Below are 6,034 nucleotides of genomic sequence, written 5' to 3'. Positions count from 1 at the left end.
GTACTTGTCTTGCCTTTTTAAACTGGGATCTGGCTATTTGTGTGCCTCAGGAGCCAACTTTTTTGCAAGAAAATAGGGTTTACAAGTTAGCTTGAGTTAACCTGAAAGCTTCCAAAGATTCTGTTGTTTTCAAGGTTCCTCAGATGCTTTAGGTGGTAGCGTAATAGAATTTTACTACACCATTTATTGCTTTTTTGCTTTATTTATTATAATATATATATAATTATAATATATTATTATATATTATATATTATTATTAATATAATTATTAATATAATATATTATTATATTATTTATATTCTAATATATTATATTATATATATTTTATATATTATATATATTATTAATATATTTGATTTATTTATTGCTTTTTGCTTTATTGCTTGCTTTTTGATGTTTCTGCTTTTGTTTTCGTGTAGAACTCTCTTCGTCCTTTGCCTTGTGCAAATATCCTTCCTCTCGTTGTAGCAGTTAATTACTAAACATCTGATAATGACCTGAAGTTGAGAAATCGATACAGCATAAATTCTGGTGTTTCTAAGCCAGAACATAAAGATACTCCATAAAGGAAAATATAATTAATGGACTTCTATTAGAATCATATTTTTTTAAATGATTACACTTCTCCCATCATACACACTGTTGGAACAAAATCCTATTGGTCAATATCCTATGTATTCCAGGTTTGATGCTGTGTTTGGTGCTGTGTTCTACTGAAGACTAGAAGTTACTTGTAGATCAAAACTCTGAGATAGCTTAGTGGAGTAATGATGTGTTAAGATTCATTGGTAAGGCTTGTGTCCATAATCTCCAAAGCTTGTGGTTTTATATACTACAGAATGGGTGTTAAACAAGTGGGAAGGATTACCAAAAGGCATTCATTACCTTGGCATTTTCTGGAAAGAAAAATATTGTGGTGACATCCACAAGACATTGGTGAAGTCTGTAGAAGTTAAGAAGCTTCCTTTTAAATAGATAATTTAATAATTAAATAGAGGACCTTTACAAAAGTATACACAAGTGGTATATGGAAAACTGGAACAATGTGCTTCTAGGTAGCTTTAGCAGAGACAAGATTTTGTTGATTGTCTCCTATGAAGACTGAGATGAAGCTCATTTGCTACTTTTTTTCTCCTGTTCCTAGTGCCTTAGTTAGAAGTTGTGCTGTATCCAAAATTACAATATCAGAATATAAGATGGCAAATACCAGATGCCATTTGCTGTAAAATCTTACTTGATTTATTCTTTTTTTGTCTATTCCAAAGCTGAGGTTGTCACAAAAAGCCTGACATAGAGCAAGAAGTCTTAGTATGATAAACAAAGATAGCACTTGGTGTGCTTCAAGCATGCTTAGCAGGCATGATGGCGTAGATAGAGACGGAATAGCGGAGATGCTGGTGAAAATGGAGCAGTTCTACAAAAAGTCAACATTAAATTCAGCAAGATTTTACTTGTCTGGAACACTACCAAGTGTCTCTCAATGCTGAAAATTAGTCTAGCTGTTTGGGGTTTTTTAATTTAATTAATTATCCGTTTCCATTCTCTTATCAAATACCACTGTACTCTAAAAATTTACAGTGCCTGAGGAAAGACATAGGTCCAAACCCGGAAAAGGCAAGAGTTTATGTTATGGTGAAATATAGGCTAAAAAGAGGCTGGTCTGAAGAAGCTAATTAGAAGCATTGTTGTGTGAGTAACCAGAAGGAATCATAGAATCATAGAATAGTTAGAGTTGGAAAGGACCTTAAGATCATCTAGTTCCAACCCCTCACACTAAACCATGCCACCCAAGGCCTCATCCAACCTGGCCTTGAACACCGCCAAGGATGGAGCATTCACAACCTCCCTGGGCAACCCATTCCAGTGCCTCACCACCTTCACAGTAAAGAATTTCTTCCTTATATCCAGTCTAAACTTCCCCTGTTTAAGTTTTAACGCCTTACACCTTGTCCTGTCACTACAGTCCCTGATGAATAGTCCATCCCCAGCATCCTTGTAGGCCCCCTTCAGATACTTTGGAAGGCTGCTATGAGGTCTCCACGCAGCCTTCTCTTCTCCAGGCTGAACAGCCCCAACTTTCTCAGCCTATCTTCATACGGGAGGTGCTCCAGTCCCCTGATCATCCTTGTGGCCCTCCTCTGGACTTGTTCCAACAGTTCCATGTCCTTTTTATGTTGAGGACACCAGAACTGCACACAATACTCCAAGTGAGGTCTCACGAGAGCAGAGTAGAGGGGCAGGATCACCTCCTTCGACCTGCTGGTCACGCTCCTTTTGATGCAGCCCAGGATACAGTTGGCTTTCTGGGCTGCGAGCGCACACTGCCGGCTCCTGTTCATTTTCTTATCAACCAGCACCCCCAAGTCCTTCTCTGCAGGGCTGTTCTGAATCTCTTCTCTGCCCAACTTGTAGCTGTGCCTGGGATTGCTCTGACCCAGGTGCAGGACCTTGCATTTGGCATGGTTAAACTTCATAAGGTTGGCTTCAGCCCACCTCACAAGCGTGTCGAGGTCCCTCTGGATGGCATCCCTTCCCTCCGGCGTATCAACCGAACCACACAGCTTGGTGTCATCGGCAAACTTGCTGAGGGCGCACTCAATCCCACTGTCCATGTCACCGACAAAGATGTTGAACAAGACCGGTCCCAACACTGATCCCTGAGGGACACCACTCGTTACCGGTCTCCAGCTGGACATTGAGCCATTGACCACAACTCTTTGTGTGCAGCCATCCAGCCAGTTCTTTATCCACTGAGTGGTCCACCCATCAAATTGATGTCTCTCCAATTTAGAGACAAGGATGTCATGTGGGACAGTGTCAAAGGCTTTGCACAAGTCCAGGTAGATGACATCAACTGCTCTGCCCCTGTCCATCAGTTTCGTAGCCCCATCATAGAAGGCCACCAAATTGGTCAGGCAGGATTTCCCCTTAGTGAAGCCACGCTGGCTGTCACCAACCACCTCCTTGTTTTTCATGTGCCTTAGCATGCCTTCCAGGAGAATCTGCTCCAAGATTTTGCCAGGCACAGAGGTGAGACTGACTGGTCTGTAATTCCCCGGGTCATCCATGTTCCCCTTCTTGAAAATGGGGGTTATATTTCCCTTTTTCCAGTCATCGGGAACTTCACCTGACTGCCATGATTTTTCAAATATGATGGCCAGTGGCTTAACAAATTCATTCACCAGCTCCTTCAGGACCCGCGGATGGATTTCGTCAGGTCCCATGGACTTGTGTACGTTCAGGTTTTTAAGATAGTCTCGAACCAGATCCTCTCCTACAGTGGGCCTAGGATCTTCATTCTTACAGTCCCTGCGTTCGCCTTCCAAGACTTGGGTGGTGCGGTCAGAGCCTTTGCCAGTGAAGACCGAGGCAAAGAAGTCATTAAGAATCTCAGCCTTCTCCAAATCCTGGGTAGCCAGTTCTCCCAATATCTTCTGGAGGGGGCCTACTTTTTCCCTAGTCTGTCTTTTATTCACTATGTACCTATAGAATCCCTTCCTGTTATCCTTAACATCCCTAGACAAGTTTAATTCTAACTGGGCCTTAGCTTTCCTAACCTGGTCCCTAGCTTCCCGGACTATATCCCTGTATTTTTCCCAGGCCGCCTGTCCCTGCTTCCACCTTCTATAAGCCTCTTTTTTCCTTGGAATTTTCCTGAGCAGCTCCTTATCCGTCCAAGGAGGTCTCCTGGCCCTCCTGCTGCACTTCCTTCTAGTTGGGATGCAACACTCCTGAGCTTGTAGCAGGCGATCCTTGAATAACAACCAACAGTATTGGGCCCCCCTGCCCTCTAGGGCTATATCCCATGGAACCTTACTAAGCAGGTTCCTGAAGAGACCAAAATCTGCTCTCTGGAAGTCCAGGGCAGTGAGCTTGCTGCACGCTCTTCTCACTGTCCTGAGGATCTCTAATTCGACCATCTAGTTGTCTAAAGCAGTTATTGGGTTTTTTCCCATCTTTATGACTGTGAATCTAGTAATTTCTTTCCCAGAGAAATAGTCTAAATTCCCTCTAACACTAATAGACTTCTTTTAGTGAACTCATATAACAATTTTATGATGCCTTTTCTTCACCTTTACAATGTGGCTGCCATTGTACTCTGCTTAAGAAACAAGCTTATCTTCTAAAAATGTGAATGTAGTGATCCTACTGTGGCATGGCCTGTGCTGGGTTTTTGACAGTGATGTGTGTTTCTGTACAGGGAGACTGCAGCTAAAGACTCTGCTACTGAAAACAGCATGGAAAAGTATACTTGTGGATGGTGAGAAGTGCTTTCATTCAGCTGAGTAACCTACTTCTTAAAATACTCATTTAAGAATAAGTTCCTAAAGCTTCTTTAATACAGTGTCAGCCCTGAGCTTGTTTATGTTGGTTTATTCATAATGGTAAAGCTTCCTGGGAATTACAAAACAAAGCTGTGATGTTACTTTCATCCTTCTAAGAAAGAACTCTGGAGTTTCTTTACATCGTTAGCTTTTAATTTACGTGTATAAAATCTGGAGATTACATAGGAGAGCTTCACATTCTCACTGTATTGGCTAGCTAGTATTACCAAAACTTAGTATAATACTTTCAGAATGCCAGTTTTGCCATCATTTTGCTTGCAGGGATCCTTTATCCTTTCATGCAGCAGATCTTCAGTCCCAAGACGTTACCCTGCCCTTTACATCCCTTGGTAAGTTTTCACTGGCTGCAGTTGAGGATGAATGTGCCATATCAATGTCAAACTGGAACATTAAATAATATTACAAAAAATATAGTCCAAATACAGTATATTTTCTTAGGTCATTACCCAAATACCTCCTATCAGGTTCTGCTACAAAGTCCTTACTGAACTTGCTGTAAATGTTTTTTGTTGCAAACCAGGTCCATGCAGGTTGATACCACTGTACCTAAAGTGGTTATCTTCCATGGTAGTTATTAGTCTATTAGGCAATAGTCTTGTGTACTGTGGATAATATTGTCACTTTTTTGGTGCCTAAATTTAGACTCTTGAGTTCTATATTCAGATATACAAATATGGATGTGCTTTTGAGAGGAATCAGTTCATTGCAAATTCTGTTGATTTCTTTCCGAGTACTGGGTGGTCAGTACCTCTTAAAATGTGGTGACATGAGTTTAGTAACCTAACCAGAGATAGAAAGATACAGCTTTGAGCATTAGGGTTTGAAGGTATCAGACTTTGCCACTGTCTCTTTTTTTTTGCCCATTGATTATCCATTCTGTGAATTTTCTCTGAGATTTGCCTGCAGATGCTCATGTATTTAATTGTTCTCTATTATTATTTGAGCCACTGTGCTCCAGGAATAGGCTAGAACTCCTCTGTTTGTCCTGAGGAGCAACTACTATAGGTCCTCTTTCTAGATTTTTGAGTATTAAAGAAAATCTCCTGGGTAGCTACCGTCAGCCTTCTAGCAAACCTACTCAACATCCAGGGATTTTTCCTAGCTCTCAAAGCAGCTGCCAGGAGTTTTTTTACATAGAAGACTTGAGATGTAGTTCAGCAAGAGGAGTTTCTTAGAAACCCCCCAAATTATTTTCAAGACGTCCCAGGAGAGAGGTGTTAAGAGTAAGGAAAGCAGACTATGGGAAGAAAAAGGGAAAACCTGTAGTAAATGTTCCACTTATTAGTTGCGTGCAACCTCTTCTTTATTTTTACATGCACACAGTGTGCCAGCATATGAAAATATGTCGATTGTGTATTTCTGTGCATGTCTCTTTTCTTTATGACTCCATTTCTGCCAGGAATTCAAAGCATATCAGTCACTTGTTGGAAAGAAGGGAAATGGCAGACGTGTGTAAGCAACATTATTTTTTCTGCTGCTTATACCTAAGTTATGAGATCGAAGTCAGCGGTAACATATGGGGACCGTTGGGGTTTAGCACCTAGGATACTCCCTACAGACACAGCAGAAAAAGCAGGCCCTGCTTTCTCCTAGGCAGTTTTACTGGCTATTCTTCACATGAGAATCACTTTAAGAGAAACAAGCATTTTGCAAAGAGGCTATAGTCTCCTGCAGCCTTGGCTACTAAC

The sequence above is a fragment of the Psittacula echo genome (genome assembly GCF_963264785.1).
Source record: "Psittacula echo genome assembly, chromosome: 1".
Classification (NCBI taxonomy): Eukaryota; Metazoa; Chordata; class Aves; order Psittaciformes; family Psittacidae; genus Psittacula; species Psittacula echo.
The sequence above is the reverse complement of the archived record's forward strand: the minus strand, read 5'-3'. Positions refer to the sequence as shown.